This window comes from Megalobrama amblycephala, linkage group LG21 (genome assembly GCF_018812025.1).
Source record: "Megalobrama amblycephala isolate DHTTF-2021 linkage group LG21, ASM1881202v1, whole genome shotgun sequence".
NCBI lineage: Eukaryota > Metazoa > Chordata > Actinopteri > Cypriniformes > Xenocyprididae > Megalobrama > Megalobrama amblycephala.
The window spans coordinates 16,147,965-16,166,617 of NC_063064.1; the positions used below are offsets into that span (position 1 = coordinate 16,147,965).

Genomic DNA, 18,653 nt, shown 5'->3' on the forward strand with positions numbered 1-18,653 from the left:
TTTAACCACATTTAACAGTACATTAGCAACATGTTAACGAAACATTTAGAAAGACAGTTTACAAATATCACTAAAAATATCATGTTATCATGGATCATGTCAGTTATTATTGCTCCATCTGCCATTTTTCACTATTGTTCTTGCTTGCTTACCTAGTCTGATGATTTGGTTGTGCACAGATCCAGACGTTAATACTGGCTGCCCTTGTCTAATGCCTTTTATAATGTTGGAAACGTGGGCTGGCATATGCAAATATTGGGGGCGTACACCCCGACTGTTACGTAACAGTCGGTGTTATGTTGAGATTCGCCTGTTTTTCGGAGGTCTTTTAAACAAATGAGATTTACATAAGAAGGAGGAAACAATGGAGTTTGAGACTCACTGTATGTCATTTCCATGTACTGAACTCTTGTTATTTAACTATGCCAAGATAAATTCAATTTTTCATTCGAGGGCACCTTTAATATCAATTGTTTTCATCTAAATTGATGCAACAGTTTGTTCATGTCCAGTTAAAAAAAAAAGATGCTTTGAAAGATACAGGGGAAAAAAAAGAAATCCCCAGACTGTCATGAACAGCTATTGTATGGCTTCAGACTATAAGTATGGTGCACAAGTTTAAATGACATTTACAAGTCGATGCTTTTATGGTGTTTTTGTAGTTTTTGGGGCTGGTCATTATGAAGTGCCATTGGAAAGAGCTGCTTAAAGATATTTCCGATGTGTTCCACTGAGAAAATAACAGGATATAGCTTTGAACCAACATTGTGAGTGAACAATTCCTTTTAAGAATTACCTGCTTTATTGTAAATGAGAATGGTGGCATTTTCACAAATATTTACTGTATGACAAATTTACAAAAAACCATAAAACTCTCAAGATCCTCTGATTTGACATCTTGGAGAGAGTCAGTGTCATCCACAGGATGAGGGAGGCTGCCTGCCAGGTTTCCCTTCCACATTCTCTGATGCTTCTTCCTCAGTCCTTCAGGTGTGACACTACACACACTCCTTCCTCTGGAAGCTCCCCGCTCCACTCTGGGCAGGGCTGAAGAACGGGAAACTCTCTCTCCTAACGCCAATGTGTAATAGCCACTCTGTTATTATTATCTGGAATATATCAACTTAATCACAGCTTCATTTTACTAGGCTTCCTCCCTCTACTCCGAAAAGTAAAGAGTCGGAAAGAAAATGAAAGGGGGAAAAAGTAGTATATATCACAAGGCCGGGGGTTGTCCGAGTTAAAAGATAAACCTGTTAATTTTTCATGGACATCCACCCTAATCTGTGTCCATAGTGCCTTTAGTGTCAGGGAGAGAGAATGATGGAAATTAATTAAAAAAGACTTGGAAGATTTCCCTACACTGTTAATAAAGTGGAAGTGTTAAATATTACACCATAATATTAGGTCGTAATATCACTTCAGATTGTAGGCTGGACATAAGTGTTTCTTTGACTTTGATTATCAATTTTCATATAGAAGATATACATTTTAATTTAATGGTTTAAATTGACTGCTTACAGTGAATTTAAAGTTTTGCAATACGCAAAGAGAATTAAAAAGTGACTTTTCTATACATGCATGTTAAAGTGTTAGTTCACTCAAAAATGAAAATTGTCACACCCGTAAGACCTTCATTGGAATACAAATTAAGATATTTTTGATAAAATCAGATGGTTCAGTGAGGCCTCCATTGACAGCAAGTTAATTTACACTTTCAAACACCCAGAAAGGTACTACGAGAATACTTTTGTGCCCCAAAAAAACTAAATAAAGACTTTATTCAACAATATCTAGTGATGGGTGATTTCAAAACACTGCTTCATGAAGCTTCGAAGCTTTACGAATCTTTTGTTTCGAATCAGTGTATCAAACTGCCAAAGTCACGTGAACCATTGAAATTTCGAAAGGTTTCGAAACACTTTTGACGTAATGAAGCCTCGTTTACTGAAATCATGTGACTTTGGCAGTTTGATACACGAGCCGAACCACTGATTCGAAACAAAAGATTCGTAAAGCTTCGAAGCTTCATGAAGCAGTGTTTTGAAATCGCCCATCACTAAATATTGTCGAATGAAGTCGTTATTTTGTTTTTTTGATGCACAAAAAGTATTCTCGTCGCTTCATAACATTAAGGTTGAACCACTGTAGTCACATGAACTGTTTTAAATATGTTTTAGTACCTTTCTGGGCATGCGAAAGTGTTAACTGTCTTGCTTTCAATGGAGGCCTCACTGAGCCATCGGTTTTCATCAAAAATATTTGTGTTTCAAAGATGAATGAAGGTCTTATGGGTGTGGAACGACATGAGGTTGAGTAATTAATGACAGAATTTTCATTTTTGGGTGAACTAACCCTTTAACATTAGAACTTAAAAAGTAATGTTATCCAAACTCTAAGTATTGTAAGTTGAAAACTATTTTTGTACATGTATATATAATTATTTTAGAAGAAACCCCTGAGTCAAAGTTGATACTTACCGAAAACCCCATTAGGTCTTTTACTTATTAAAGCAGAACCTCTGAACAATAAATCTCATCTAGACCAAATCCTTTCTACGCTTGCTCTGTTTCCTGAAGATGCTAGTAACATAAAACAGTCTGTATAGTGCTAGCGCTGTCACATCTGAACCATTAAAGCCTTTCCCAGAGTGTTGTTTACACCCGGCCTTTAATCTTAAAGGTGAAGCACTAACATTTAACAGAGTGGAACCGAAAGTTGTTCAGCGCACCCCCACTACGGACACGCATGTCTGTCAGAATAGGTTACTAATGAGGGTAATTGTGCGAATCTATTTACCCTATACATAACACACCAACACGCTGTGCACCGCATGCCCATGTAAGGTGAAAACATGGACCCTGTTTACACAGAATTTCTGAATTTCTGAGCCACTGAGGAGAGAAAGCAGATATGTGTTTTTCTTGACAGAGCCTCAAAAATCAAGCTTAAGCAATTCAGAGGCGCAAAGCTTTAATTTACGGTGATGTGAGATGATATAATGTCGAGAAGCAGACCACCTCTGGCTGCAACCCTACGGGGCTATTGCCTGCTCGCGTTATACGCTTATCACACTTGCTTTTTGCCTCGCGTTAAATTTGCGATGACTGTTTTTTCAAAGGGATAGTTCACCCAAAATTGACCCCCTTTTCCATTCTATGGAAGTCAGTAGGGTCCATCAACTGTTTGGTTACCCATATTCTTCGAAATATCTTCTTGTGTGTTCAGCAGAAGAAAGTAATTCATACAGGTTTGGAGTAAATGATGAAAGAATTTTCATTTTTGGGTGAACTATCCCTTTAAGTCCCCCAAAAAGGCCCAAAACATTTCAAATTTTGAGTTGTGTCCTTAAGCCACACGAGTGCTTTGCATGAATCTGAGTTTGTCAGTGTGAAGAATAGTGACACTTGTTCATTAAAAGCACTTGTCTTTGCTTATTTGGGTTTGGTGTAAGTTACCATGGAAAAAATGTGAGACAGAAAACAATGTTTGGTCTGCAAACAACCTATAAACAGCTGCTCTCCCTTTTTAGGGATTGTTTAGTGAGACGGGATGAGAAAATAAACATTCTCAAGGAGCCCTTGGCTTTTTTTCCCTCTTCCAAATAGAGTGCAAGCTGCTACGTGCTATCAGCAGAGATGTTGTAAATCGCACTCGATCCTCACATGAAAGATCCTTTTTGGGACACTCTCGGACAAGTTCTGAACCTCCTTCGCCAGTTGTCGGCCACCCTCCACCCCTTCCCTCCAAAACTGTTGTGTCTGGCTCAGACACGAGGTATGTAGCGTTTACATAGTCCAAATATGTTGACAACAGGCACACGCACACACGGAGCAGCAGAATCTATCGCGAAGGAAACGTATTGCGTACACAAATATGATTTAGAGCAGGGGGGAAGACGAATCGTAAGGGTCTCTGTCTGTTTATTTGAACCGGGAGCCATTACTTGAATCTATCAGATTTATTTATACTGGTGGCAGGAAAGCAGCGGCCAAATTATTACAGCTGTACAAGAGGGCCATTGGCTGGAAGATGTGCATAAATATGCTGCGCATGGAAAACAAACAGCGATTATTTTGTATTTGTTTTTGTTTCGGCTTTCTTCCCTAATGCTAGTGTTCTCGTAATGCGGACCAGATGGAAAGCCAAGCTGTCACTACGCAAGCAGTGGGGAGCTCGTGCGCTCTATAAGAGTCCCTGGATGCCAGCAGGCTTCGGTGTCATTACTGAAGGGTTACCACTGCTTGTAAAAGGCTTGTTAACACAAAGCCCTGTTCAGATGTTAATTGGCTAATTGACTAATTAATTTTTCTATAAAGGCATGTGGAGGAAAAAAAGTGAGCGCTAATTGAAACCGACTATTGGTTTAATTACGATGGGAATGAGGTGGGGCTCCGTGATATGGCAGAATGACAGCTAAGGTTGGACTCAATGATACAGCACATGATATAACATTTCTGCTTTTAAACTGTTTGTTTATATACATAATATTGCATTTATTCATGTGGCAGACACTTTTATCCAAAGTAACTTGCAGTGAGTTTTATGTATGTGTATTCCTTGGCACTGTTTTTAAATCTATTTCTTCTTATTATTATTATTATGATTTAGATTGTTATTGTTATTATTATTATTAGGAATTGAGCTGGATTTTAATTTTTTTAATTTATTTGCTTAGTATTTAAAGGAAATACCATTCATATTGTACAATGCAGATTATAAGTTTTGTTGTCAGTCATATTTAATTTAAAAAACTATTGATTAGTTTTACTGTAATTATATGTCAGAAGTAACTGTAATTCATCAATTAGGTAGAAGGCTGTACTATATTGTGAAAATGGTTGTGGCTAAAGGATGCATTTATATATAGCTATGTTTCCATCCACTTATTTTTATGCAAATTTTGAGATATTGCAAAAAAAAAAATAACATTAGAGAGAAACACCAAGATGCACATAAATTTGAAAAATGTGCATAAAAACATATACGCTGCAATTGAGGTGGACAATTTTTTTTCAGATAAGAAGACATTCACATAAACTTCAATGGAAACAGATGTATTGACTACATCCCTTGAAGCGAATCGAAAAAAAAAAAAAGTCATGTGCCTCAACAGATCAACCAGTGGACCATTGCACAGCATCTCAAATGTTGGTTTGGCTTTTTTCGCAAAAAAAAAGAAAAAAAAAAAGCGATATTTCAATTTTGCGCAGAGGTTACATTCATACAATGTAATTATATTTCTTTCGATTGAAAACTTAGGTACCTTATTTCTATTATTAAAATGATTATTAGATATGAAAAATAGTATGAATATTATTTTAAGCAAATTCATTAAGTAATGGGTTTTCACATCATTTCTGGTTAGGGATGTAATGATACCATCATGTCATGATTCGATCATGATACTGAACTCACAATATGATAAAAATATTATTTCATTCTAACGATGAAACACAGATTTAGATATATTTAAAATAATATAGGCTACTTTTTACTGGTAACATAAGGCATTTAGCATTACCCACAAATATGCATTTTTTTTTTAATTACATTTTTTTTTATTGCATTATTATGCATTATATTCAGCATTATATATATTAATTTAATGTAGTACTGACACTAAAACTCTGTAAACTTTTTCCTCACACAGTAATTTTCATTTTGGGTGAACTATGCACAACACATATTGTCACTATCCACAATACAATATTGTTGCGTTTTCGCATTGCGATATATTGTGACACGATATGTTGTTACACCCCTATTTGTGGTACTATGTATTTTAGCACAACTGAAATGCCGTATTGTCCAATCAGAAGCCAATACGTCATTCTATTTTAGACAAATTGTAAATTACAGTACATATGGCAACTTACAGCCTGACCAGAAAAGAATTGAGTAAAATTTGTCATAAACGCACCTTTACTTCACAATAGTGAATAAAACACTCTGTATGTGCACCACCTTGTGTTTACGAGAGAGAGAAAGCAAGAGAGAGCGACTGAAGGGTCTCTATTTAATTACCTATCTTTAACTCTGTTTGTAATCTCAGTTGATTTATTGAGCGGCTCAAAAAATGAATCGAGGAGAGGTTGACAACATAGACGTCGGTGTGTGGAGAGGTGTCTGCAAATTCAATTTGGTTCGCCAGCTCTCTAAAAGACAACCACAAATTAAATCCTCCATCTAGGAAGAGACTAATGAACAGAATTAACAATGATGCAACACTTTATATTGAGGCATATGGATTCACGGCATGTTTTCGCGTGTCTATGTTCCTTGTGCCTGCGAGCGAAGAGAAGGGGGAAAAAGGCCATTTTTAATCAAGAAATTGATTCCACTTTTCTGCAAGCCAACCCTCCTCCCCTCCACCCAAGCCTTGGCTGTCTCCATAAAAAGCTGGATGGGGGGAGAATCACCCAGAAGCAGTCAAACAAAAACATCTTGTTCTGCTCTAAATGGCATTGTATGCATTTTAATTGCAGTGAAATCTCCGCAGTACGTTCTCATCCGTAGACAATACAGGGCACGACTGGAGGCCGATTACTGTGGCCGTGAGTGTAGGAGGATTCCAAGGTTATCTGTTATTGTTAGTTAATTGTAAAACTGATAATATCACTATAGGCTTTTCAGACGTAAGTTTGCATTTCATACAAATTAGCCCCATAATCACAGATATTGGCGCTTTGCGTTATACAAGCACCAAATCTTAAGCCACAAAGTTTAAGAGTTAATTATTGAATTGTGCTTTGGAACTTCAATTATTTGTTTTTAATTACTGAAATGCTATCCTTCTGACAAATGCAATGGGGATGTCTTTCATAATGATAATCGTAAATCAAGACCCCCCGTCAAGCTAAAAAGCTGCACAGAATCATTTTGAATTTTATTTTTCTGTTTCTCACGTAAACTCATATTGCGTCTTGTTTTATTATCGTGATTATTTTTATTTGGGGTGCACAATATATCAGGTATTGGCTGATATTAAAGATTTTTCAGTATCAAATGTTAATGTTAATGAGTATAATGTTTTGTTATGCACTATTTTGACAAAATAGTCCATATTTTAATATCGACCATTACATGATAATCTACATCGGCCAGAATTGTATTACTGTGTATTCCTAATTTTAAAATATTTGTGCAAAAGGGAGTTATATATGTTCTTATATAGGTTCAAAAACATTTTTTATGACAGTTTATGGGTCAATGAGGTGACAGGTCTTTTTTTTTTTTTTTGTCCAGAGGCCTTAATAATAATAAAAGACAAAGATATGACATCCAAAATATGTGAAGTAGTACAACTAGATCTCTTTTATTGAATCCAAAAGGTTTTAATTATATTTTGCTACTTATAAATGTATTTTAAAGGTTTTGAAGTGTCAAAAATTCATTCGGTTTAACCGTCCAAAGGCCAATACAGCCATTTCATTTGTGATTAAAATATCTTAAAAATGTAATAAATGTATATATATATTTTATATTTTCTTACATGATTTTATATCATATATCAACATAGTGCAAAATGGTATTAAAATTATGTGTAGAAGTCGTTGCTTTGTTATGAGAAAGAATGTTCGGAAAAATGAATTTCATTGATGTCATTTGGGGTAAACAATATAAAGGGACCATGCAGTCAGTGTCATGTGACTGGATGTGACATCATTCAGACACCTGCAATGGACCACGTGGTCGTGAAGCAAAGTAACTAACTCTCTTTTAACTATTTAACTTTAACTCTTTTAACTAACTCATACGCATGTCTCGAAACATCAGTCATTCAGTACAACCACTATAAAACATGGAAATGTTGTAATATTTTTCTATGTACTAAATATAAAATGTTTTATTGTCCTTTTGTTGGCTAACTAGCTAGCTAGCTAGATATCAGCCTGTTAACATTGTTTGAAAATATCGTCATTCGGTACAACCAAAATTTTGGTTTACTTTTTGGTGAAAAATTGTGTCCATCTTGTAAAAAATGACAAAAGCTGCGTTAATTGATTATAAAAACCACATAATCTTATTGTTAACACTTAATAAAACTTCAGAATTAATTATATCTCCATTATGTTTTTTTTACACTTGTAAAAACCTTATTCGTCAATGTTCCTTATGCAATGCATGTAGTTTCCATCTGCTAGTGCTTCCTCACTGTAGTCCTGCTGCATGCTTAAATGTGCATTGTTATGCGTTTGTTATTTATCTGTTCTGCTCAAGGAGAAGGATTGCTTTTTTACGCTGAAGTTCTTTATCATCGTCTCTCCCCGAGGGAGCCTTGTGCCTCACTAACAGACAAAATGGGAGGCAAATTAAAACGCTGGCCCTATCTGATCTGACGCACTCATTTCCCTTAATAATCACATTAAAGATGGCCACTCGTCTCTCTGGACGAAATTACACGCTAAATAGCGACATCACTCATCCAGTAAGGCTAAGGTGTCTTTAAAGAGGTAAATCCTTGTTTTTCATCCCTCGCCCACCCTTTCCTATGCATGCCTCTTCAATTAGAGATATTTATGGTTGTGGTCAGGAATATAGGCTTACTGCTGAATGCCTGTGTGTGTCTGATGAAACCGGGGGAACACTTGCGCTTTGTTGGCACAGTGACGCATGACAACAGCATGAATTTACAGTGCTCCCTAAGGCCATTTTAAGAGGTCATGATTCCTGTGTCCTTTCTCAACAAGGTCACCCCCTTGTACCATTCCCACTCTGAAATTTTCTCAAATATATTTTGCATAGTGCACAGCGTGAGCTAGGACTGCAACTAGCTCCCCCTGTGACACACATGCAGATATAGAAGCATATTACAGCCCAAGAGCTAAAAATAAATAAATAAATAAAATAAATAATGGTGACTTGATATTGCAGCTTTATTTTAATGTAATTGCACCCTATATATCTCACAATGGGACTTTAAATCTGAGAATATGACTATATTTAAAACTTTTTTCCGTTTTTGTCATTCATTTACACGACAACAGCGTTTTGGGGGCCTGAAAGTGCAAGTTTTTGAAAACAATACCATCTTTGTGTAAACTACAAAAAACTTGTGAAAACACTGACTTCATTTGTGTGCATATGACGTGTTTAATTTATAGGCGCATAGTGTTTCTTTACAAAGTGACATTGCCAACTACTGGCTTGGAGTGCATTATAGAGTGTTTTAGCTAGATATTTTACTTCATAATTTGTTATATATGGATATTTTTCAGGGGTGCGTACACAAATGTGAGCCGTGTGGAGTGCATGTTTATGATGGATGGAAGCACTTTCTTCAGCTTATACTCGCGACCCTTGTTCACTGCCATTATAAAGCTCGGATGCGTCAGGATATTTATTCAAATATTTCCGATTGTGTTCATCAGAAAGAAGAAAGTCATATACACCTAGGATGGCTTGAGGGTGAGTAAAGCTTGGGCTTTCATTTTAGAGTGAACTAATCTTTGAATATATCGTGGAACTTCATTTTTTGTGACTAAATCTTACAATGTGACTTTACAGAGTATCTCGCAATGCAGCATACTATCTCAGAATTTCCACTTTTTTTCGTAATTCTGACTTTAAATCTTTTTGCAATTTTTCTTTGTATTTCACAATTTTTTGGACAATGTGACTTTTATATCTTGCAATCCGACATAATATAAGTCGCAATTCTGATTCCGACTACATCTTCATATGTCACAAATTTTCACAAAATTTCACAATGTGACTTTACAGTTTATCTGTCAGTGGGACCTTATATCGTGGAATTGTAACTTTATTTTCCCATAATTGTGAATTTAAAGAACACAGTATGACTTGAATTCAATATTGTGACTTTACTTCTTTATATCTCACAATTTGGCTTTATAACTTCATTTCTTTATATCATAAACTTTATATCACAATTGCCTATTTACTTTTTGCTCTGAGACAGAAACAGGCAACCATATTCAGCTCTCTCATAAAGTGTCAAATGTTTTAGCTGGAATTCATCCACCCTATCATGACCTTGAGTGGGTGTAAACACGGTTTTGAGTTTCACTGTGTGTGTGTGTGTGTGTGTGTGTGTGAGAGAAGTGGCCATGCTCTCCACTCGTGATGGCACACAGTGATGAGGTCATTGTCTTTGGACCCCGACCAGCACTCTCGCTCCCTCGCTTCCTCTCCCAAAGAACAGGTCCTCTTAGTGGCTGCTTCGGGATTCCCCGTGCGCCTCCCACCCGTCTCCCTCCCAGACAGGGAGGGATTCAGAAAGTTACACTCTCAATACTTTTCCACAAGCCAGAAACTCAAGGGTCGTGCTTCCTTTGGCCCATGTTTCTTTCCAGTTGTTTTTGGTGCCCTCCCTCCTCCTTTTCTCCCACTCTCTCTCTCTCTCTGGTGGGTCTTTCCTCATATGTTCCCTGAGCCAGCCTTTTCCTTTGGCCGCCATGACTCTTAAACTCTGGCGGCACGACTGAGAAGACATCCGAGAGGATGTGGCTTTGCGTGAGGAGAGGTGGCAGAACGCTCAGAACTTTCTGTGCTCGTTCAAAGTTTGTATCTGTGTGTATTTGTCACATTTGAAAATTATTCGTAAAACAGATGACGCACTCCATGCCATTTCAATTTCTGCTGTAAATATAGCCTGTAATTGCCATTACCGCACATCAAAAACAATGAAGCGGTGAGAGTCCACCGACTGAGGACACGGACACTATATTTTCCTGTTTAGCGTGAAAGCATGTCTCATTGCCATTCTATTTTCAATCTCTGTGAAATTGATATCTTAAAGGGTTTTTCAAGAAAATAGTGCTAAGCAGAACATTAAAGCCTTGAGACACTCTCAAAGAATTGTAGGCTCCACAACAGATAACAGAACAAATTGTGCTGCAGTACAGAAAAATACTGTAATCCAATAATTATGTGTGACCCTATGAGTAACTCAACAAATCAATTCACCTTCAGAAACATTTCATAACTGTGTTTAAATGTCTGATATTTACACTATACCAACACTCATGAAAACTAATGCTTTATCATGTTATCCAAACTATATGCAGATATATCTAATAAGACAAAATTGATCTACCTCTTTCTCTGTGTGATCAACATTCACTATATAATTGCAGTTTATTGTAGTTGTGAAATTATATTTTTATTTTATTAACTTTACACTCTTAGTTTTTAGTAGTGTGGGTGTGTATGTGTATATATACACTGAACAAAATTATAAACGCAACACTTTTGTTTTTGCCCCCATTTTTCATGAGCTGAACTCAAAGATCTAAGACTTTTTCTATGTACACAAAAGGCCTATTTCTCTCAAATATTGTTCACAAATCTGTCTAAATCTGTGTTAGTGAGCACTTCTCCATTGCCGAGATAATCCATCCACCTCACAGGTGTGGCATATCAAGATGCTAATTAGACAGCATGATTATTGCACAGGTGTGCCTTAGGCTGGCCACAATAAAAGGCCACTCTAAAATGTGCAGTTTTAACACACAGCACAATGCCACAGATTTCGCAATCGTGCAACTGCCATGCTGACTGCAGGAATGTCCACCAGAGCTGTTGCCAGTGAATTGAATGTTCATTTCTCTACCATAAGCCGTCTCCAAAGGCATTTCAGAGAATTTGGCAGCACATCCAACCGGCCTCACAACCGCAGACCACGTGTAACCACACCAGCCCAGGACCTCCACATCCAGCATCTTCACCTCCAAGATCATCTGAGACCAGCTACCCGGACAGCTGCTGCAACAATCGGTTTGCATAACTAAAGAATTTCTGCACAAACTGTCAGAAACCATCTCAGGGAAGCTCATCTGCATGCTCGTCCTCCTCATCGGGGTCTCGACCTGACTGCGGTTCGTCGTCTAACCGACTTGAGTGGGCAAATGCTCATATTCGATGGCATCTGGCACTTTGGAGAGGTGTTCTCTTCACGGATGAATCCCGTTTTTCACTGTACAGGGCAGATGGCAGACAGCGTGTATGGCGTTGTGTGGGTGAGTGGTTTGCTGATGTCAACGTTGTGGATGGAGTGGCCCATGGTGGCGGTGGGTTATGGTATAGGCAGGCATATGTTATGGGCAACGAACACAGGTGCATTTTATTGATGGCATTTTGAATGATTTGAACGATTCCTGGAAGCTGAAAACATCCCAATTCTTGCATGGCCAGTATACTCACCCGACATGTCACCCATTGAGCATGTTTGGGATGCTCTGGATCGGCGTATACGACGGCATGTTCCAGTTCCTGCTAATATCCAGCAACTTTGCACAGCCATTGAAGAGGAGTGGACCAACATTCCACAGGCCACAATCAACAACCTGATCAACTCTGTGCGAAGGAGATGTATTGCACTGCGTGAGGCAAATGGTGGTCACACCAGATACTGACTGGTTTTCGGATCCCCCAATACAGTAAAACTGCACGTTTTAGAGTGGCCTTTTATTGTGGCCAGCCTAAGGCACACCTGTGCAATAATCATGCTGTCTAATCAGCATCTTGATATGCCACACCTGTGAGGTGGATGGATTATCTCGGCAATGGAGAAGTGCTCACTAACACAGATTTAGACAGATTTGTGAACAATGTTTGAGAGAAATAGGCCTTTTGTGTACATAGAAAAAGTCTTAGATCTTTGAGTTCAGCTCATGAAAAATGAGGGCAAAAACAAAAGTGTTGCGTTTATAATTTTTTTCAGTGTATATATATATATAGTGTGTGTAATATGTGTATATATAAAGATTCCTTATTGTTTTTGCAAATGTATATCTTTGACGCCTAATTCAACTCAGTAACTGGTAAGTTTTTGGGTCTTCTTGAAGTATTTAATAAACAATCTGATTCAAGAGTCATTTGTTCATGAATTGGACAACACTGGCCGCATGCTGGACAGCACAATACAGACCTTTCATATGAAACACTTGTTTGATGTTTGAAATGCATCATGCATCACTACCGCACATACATTTATCTCCACTTTAAAATCTAATCAACCTCAATCAACATCTGTAAATCATATTATATGCACATAATATCATCTTATGAATGCATGTAAATACACGTATGCATCAGTAAACATACTTGTGCTGTTTAATACAGGCAGTCGTGCATGGCGTGGACCGAGGGTTCAGCAGCACCACGGGGTGAAAACCAATCAAGGGGCCTATTCCGGAAGGAACATTAATTCCTGCCCATATTTCCATCTTATTAGTGTCCAGTTATACCCAGGACTAATTGAACATTAAATATAAAGAAAGTTAATGAAAATGTCCTTTATCCCTGTTAAACTGTGCCTGAGACTGCATTTATTAAAGGGAATTAATCGGCACATACCCTCTGCACAGAGAGAGGGAGATGTGTGCGCACATCGCTCTTCATAGCACTGGAAATTAGGACTTTTTTTATGTCCGGGTAAATAACAAAGACCTCGTTGTTCAATCGTTCCCCGAATTCCTGCATTCCATACCAAATTTCTCATTTTCCTGTCTCTCCCTCTCCCTTTAGCGTTCAGCTCGGTGTTTGAAGACATCTTAGGGTACTGTAGATATCTGTCTGGATTCGGCCATCACGGTTTCTCCGGTGAAATGTTCGACACCAATCTCGAGGTCTATTATGAGAAGTGTGCAATTAACATTAGTAGCTTGCTCAGAAAGACACTATTGTCAGATGCCCTATAGTGCAGGTGCCATTTTCAGCCATTGTTCTCTGCTCTTTAGGTGACATTTGATCATATTTATGTCAAAACTCACTCCTGAGGAGCGAATTACAGGCTGATGAAGAGCTGAACTTCCAGATCAGGAATATCTGACTTCAGTCAAGCACAAAGGTCGTTCCCAGACAGCCCTGGTTCTCTTGCCCTTCTAAGGCCCCTGCTCGTGTCAAACCCCGGGGTTCTGATAACAGCAAAAAGGCCAGTGGCTGAACAATGGAGGGCCAATTTCATTTAGATGAAAGGAAAAAAAGGCAGAGAATAAAACGATAACGTAACATTCTCAATCCCAGACCTCCAAAAGTGTCTCCTCTTCAGATTCTCTCATTAACACTTCCCCATTGAATCAGAGTGAGTGGGGTTAAAAAACCATTTAAGAGGCAGCGAAAGAAACAATGCCGGCCGAAAAAAGACAATAAATAAGATTTCTTGTGCATATTTGTAATTTAACATCAAAAGACCCTCCAATATAGACCTCTGTAGCTGCTGTTCTTTAATGAACAGACCCCTCCCCCCCTTAATCACATTCAAATTGGTTAGTGTTCAGAAAATAGAAATATGTATTAGATAGCAATAAATTTTCATCATTGGCTAAGCCTGCTGCTTAATTGTCCTGTCCCAGGGCTTTGAAATTTCATTGTTCGTTAGGTGCTTAAGTCCCCCATCTCATTTTGTCTCTGTGACATTAGTGCTGAGGGCTCTAATACTCGAATAATTTGAATGGGGATTTGCATGATAGAGCGGGGGAGCATTAAAATATAGGGGGGAAAAAATGAAAACGGGGGAAACGGCTCCTTTCACTTCAAAAGTCACTTTGTTCAAAGTCAAATCACAATATTTAAAGATGCGTTATCATTTTCTCCCTCTCTCTTTTTCCCAGGGTTTGGACGTCAGAACTCGTTAGTTGTCATGTTAGCGGTCACATCTGTGTTGTGGTGGCCTGGTGTTGTATCGCTTTCTTCAGTTCACTTCAAGGAGAAAGTGATTTGGAATTAGCAAGTTTGTTATACGTGGTTTGGACTGGAGTTTTTTTTTTTATTTTTTTATGTCCGCTGTAAGGATGAAACTGTTTGCAGCCCCTCTTTCAGCTTTGAGAATCAGTTTTACAAACTCTATTGGTATATCTGTTGTATGTTGAAAATGCTGAGTAGGCTATTGTACTGTAGGCCTCTAACAACTGAGACCGCAAACACTTTCTGTATTTACACTAAAAATGTGTTTGCAGGTAGCATAAAAATATACTTTAGGTGGTAATCTCCAAATTAATTACTTTTGTTCTAATCAAATAATTCAGTAAACCACAGTGGATGTGCTTTACAGTGATTTTTCCATTATCTATTTATTTATTTATTTATTTTAGTGCTGTCAAATCGATTAATCCCATGTAGTTTTATACACACACAGAGACATATATATGTATCTGTGTATATATTTTATGATATTTATTGATATATATATATATATATATGTATGTATGTATGTGTGTGTATGTATATATATATATATATATATATATATATATATATATATATATATATATATATATCATAAAATATATACACAGACATATTATGTAAACACAAACTTTTATGTTAGAATCGAATAATCGCGATTAATCGATTTGACAGCACTAATTTATCCAAATTAATGTGTTAGCTTAAGATATCAATTACGTTTTAGATAAATTAAAATAACATTACTGATAATAAACGTATTGATATTATTTGATATTATAAACTATATTAATTTTTATTTAGCTTTCCAAAGACTTGTCAGAAATCATGAGATTAATCACAATTATAAACAGCCATAATTTTTAACAGTAAATAATAATAATATTATTAATAATAATAAAATCTGAATCATTTTTTTCCCCCTTATCTCTGTCACCTTTATCTTGCTTACTGCAGTTTTAAGGCAAATCTTGTCTATAGCTGCTTAGGAACAATATTATGCTTATTTAATATTATTATTTAAACATTATTTATCTTACATTTCAAAATTAAAAAAAGGTTCTGTTTGGGTTTACTGTCAGTGTTCTGACCAAGAAAAAATAGACCAAGTCAACTTAAAGTACCTAATATAAAACATCAGATCAGGTAGAAATTCTTCTTAAGAGTAGCAACTGCACTTTGAATTTGCATTTAAATTTTTTTTTTTCTTTTCTTTTTTTTTTTTTTTTTTAGCATAGAGAGATATTATAAATGAGTTAGAGACCCTTTAGCTTTTTTTTTTTTTTTCTAAATAGGCTTTTGGTGTGTTTTAATAAAAAGAGAGAGGTAACTGAGGCAGAAACAACAACAACAACAGCAAATATTTTCCAGCACGCTACACTGTCTGAATTTGTTAGCTGACTGGGAAACAGTTGCAGGCTGGTTTCTGAAGTTAACAGTGTGGAAAAGGTGTTAAAATCTGGTACTGGACACTGGAATCATCCACCGCACTGGTGCTGCATAATATGGTTTTACCCTCGTTTCCAGTGTCCATAATTAGACACTTTGAGATCACCCTTAATAAACATTCACAGTAAAAAAGGGAAATATTAATACAATACCTTGAAGCCCCTAAAAGGGATCATTTGCATAATAACTAGGTTAAAAACTAATAATTAAGTCCAAAAAAAAAAGAAAAAGAAAAGAAAGAGAATGTGCCTCACCTAAGACGAGGCACTCGCTCTCTCTCAAACCAGCCAAGCAGAGATGGCCAGGCTTTTGTTGCTGAGATTTACTAAATGAATTTATTATCTTAATGCCCTTCAACTGCAAATTAAACAGACGTCCTGGCCATTGTTTGAATGAGAAGTCATTCCTTGAGGCACTTTTCAGCCTGTCATTCAGCAGTAATGGAGAGAGGGAGAGTGGCTGAGAGCAGAGAGATGCTAAGACGGTTGTGGAGAGGTTGCTTTCCTGATCATTTGACACAGAGATGAAGATAAGCATTCCACAAATAAATATCTGCCTGTAAAAACATCTCACATTCATTTGACCAAGAATTTGAACTATTTGAGCTGTTCAAATCAGATTTTCATTGTTTTTTGTTTTTTTAATAAAAAGCTTTGTGGGACAACATTTAAAGGTGCCCTAGATTAAAAAATTGAATTTACCTCGGCATAGTTAAATAACAAGAGTTCAGTACCTGGAAAAGACATACAGTGAGTCTCAAACTCCATTGTTTCCTCCTTCTTATATAAATCTCATTTGTTTAAAAGACCTCCGAAGAACAGGCGAATCTCAACATAACACCAACTGTTACGTAACATTCTTTACGTAACATCATATTTTTAGTGATATTTGTGAATTGTCTTTCTAAATGTTTCGTTAGCATGTTGCTAATGTACTGTTAAATGTGGTTAAAGTTACCATTGTTTCTTACTGTATTCACAGAGACAAGAGTCGTCGCTATTTTAATTTTTAAACACTTGCAGTCTGTATAATTCATAAACACAACTTCATTCTTTATAAATCTCTCCAACAGTGTAGCATTAGCCGTTAGCCACGGAGCACAGCCTCAAACTCATTCAGAATCAATGTAAACATCAAAATGTACTGTACTTACGCGATTAGACATGCTGCATGACGAACACTTTGTAAAGATCCATTTTGAGGGTTATATTAGCTGTCTGAACTTTTTTTATGTTATTTAAGGCAAGCGCGAGCTCTTGGGGCGTGGAGCACGAGATTTAAAGGGCCACACACCCTGAATCGGCTCATTTCTATTTATGCTCCAAAATAGGCAGTTAAAAAAATGAATTAAAAAAAAATCTATGGGGTATTTTGAGCTGAAACTTCACAGACACATTCAGGGGACACCTTAGACTTATATTACATCTTTTAAAAAAAAGTTCTAGGGCACCTTTAAATCATTCTTTTGAAGTGGATCTTTTTCAATTAATCTGTTCAAGCTCTGAATGATCGGTTCAAAAATGAATCAGTTCAACTCACTGACTCACCCCTGTTACAGTGGTTTAAAGGGATAGTTCACCCAAAAATGAAAATTATCCCATGATTTACTCACCCTCAAGCCATCCTAGGTGTATATGACTATCTTCTTCCAGACGAGCATAATCAGTGATATATTTAAAAATATCCTTATATCCTATATCCTATATTTAAAAATATCCTTAGTCCTCCAATGGACCAACGCAGAATGCGCAAGTCGATTTGTGGCGGAAGAGTATCCTTTGACCTAAAACACAACATAATGACGAACATGGAGGCGCAGAGGATAGAGCAAAACAAATCACCGGTCACAGATTATAAGTCTAAAACGATCATTTTTAAAGAGAAATGTCAGAGGATTTCGATATAAGACAAGAGGAGCTTACATTTGTTGCACAGCCCTATTTGTTTGAACTGCGAGAGGCGTCTAAGCTTACAATACTCCAACTTCCTGTGTCATACATTGCGTCAGAGTATTACTCAGTGCAAGTCAACTTGTGCATTCTGCATACGGTCCTCTGCCGGAAGCTAGTTATTTGAATTTATAAAGTCGTAAATATAGATATTTTTCTTACAAAAACCCATCTCTTCCCTTCAGAAGTCCTTTATTAACCCCCTGGAGTCATATGGATTACTTTTTTGTTTCTATGAATCGATGCATTATTTTTAGCTTCAAAATGCGTCCCCCCATTCACAAGCATTATAAACCTTGGAGGACTAAGAATATTTTAAAATAAATCACCGATTGTGTTCGTCTGAAAGAAGATAGTCATATACACCTAGGATGGCTTGAGGGTGAGTAAATCATGGGATAATTTTCATTTTTGGGTGAAATATCCCTACTAAAATGAAAGTCTACTGAAATGGAAGATTATTAGTGAATAACAGTTTAAATGTTCAAAATTATTGAATAATTACAGGTGCCTAAGTCATATAGACAACTTTTGGGATCTTCACTTTTCCCATAGTGTTAGAACTAATAAAAAAATGCTTCTTTTTTCTATTAAAGTCCTCCT

At 36.8% G+C, this 18,653-nt stretch overlaps 1 protein-coding gene across 5 annotated transcripts in view; it reads left to right on the forward strand.

The window, feature by feature from the left end:
- foxp4 (forkhead box P4) overlaps positions 1-18,653 on the forward strand; it is a 363,043-nt gene that overhangs the window by 88,993 nt on the left and 255,397 nt on the right. The gene's annotated exons all lie outside the window — the stretch shown is intronic.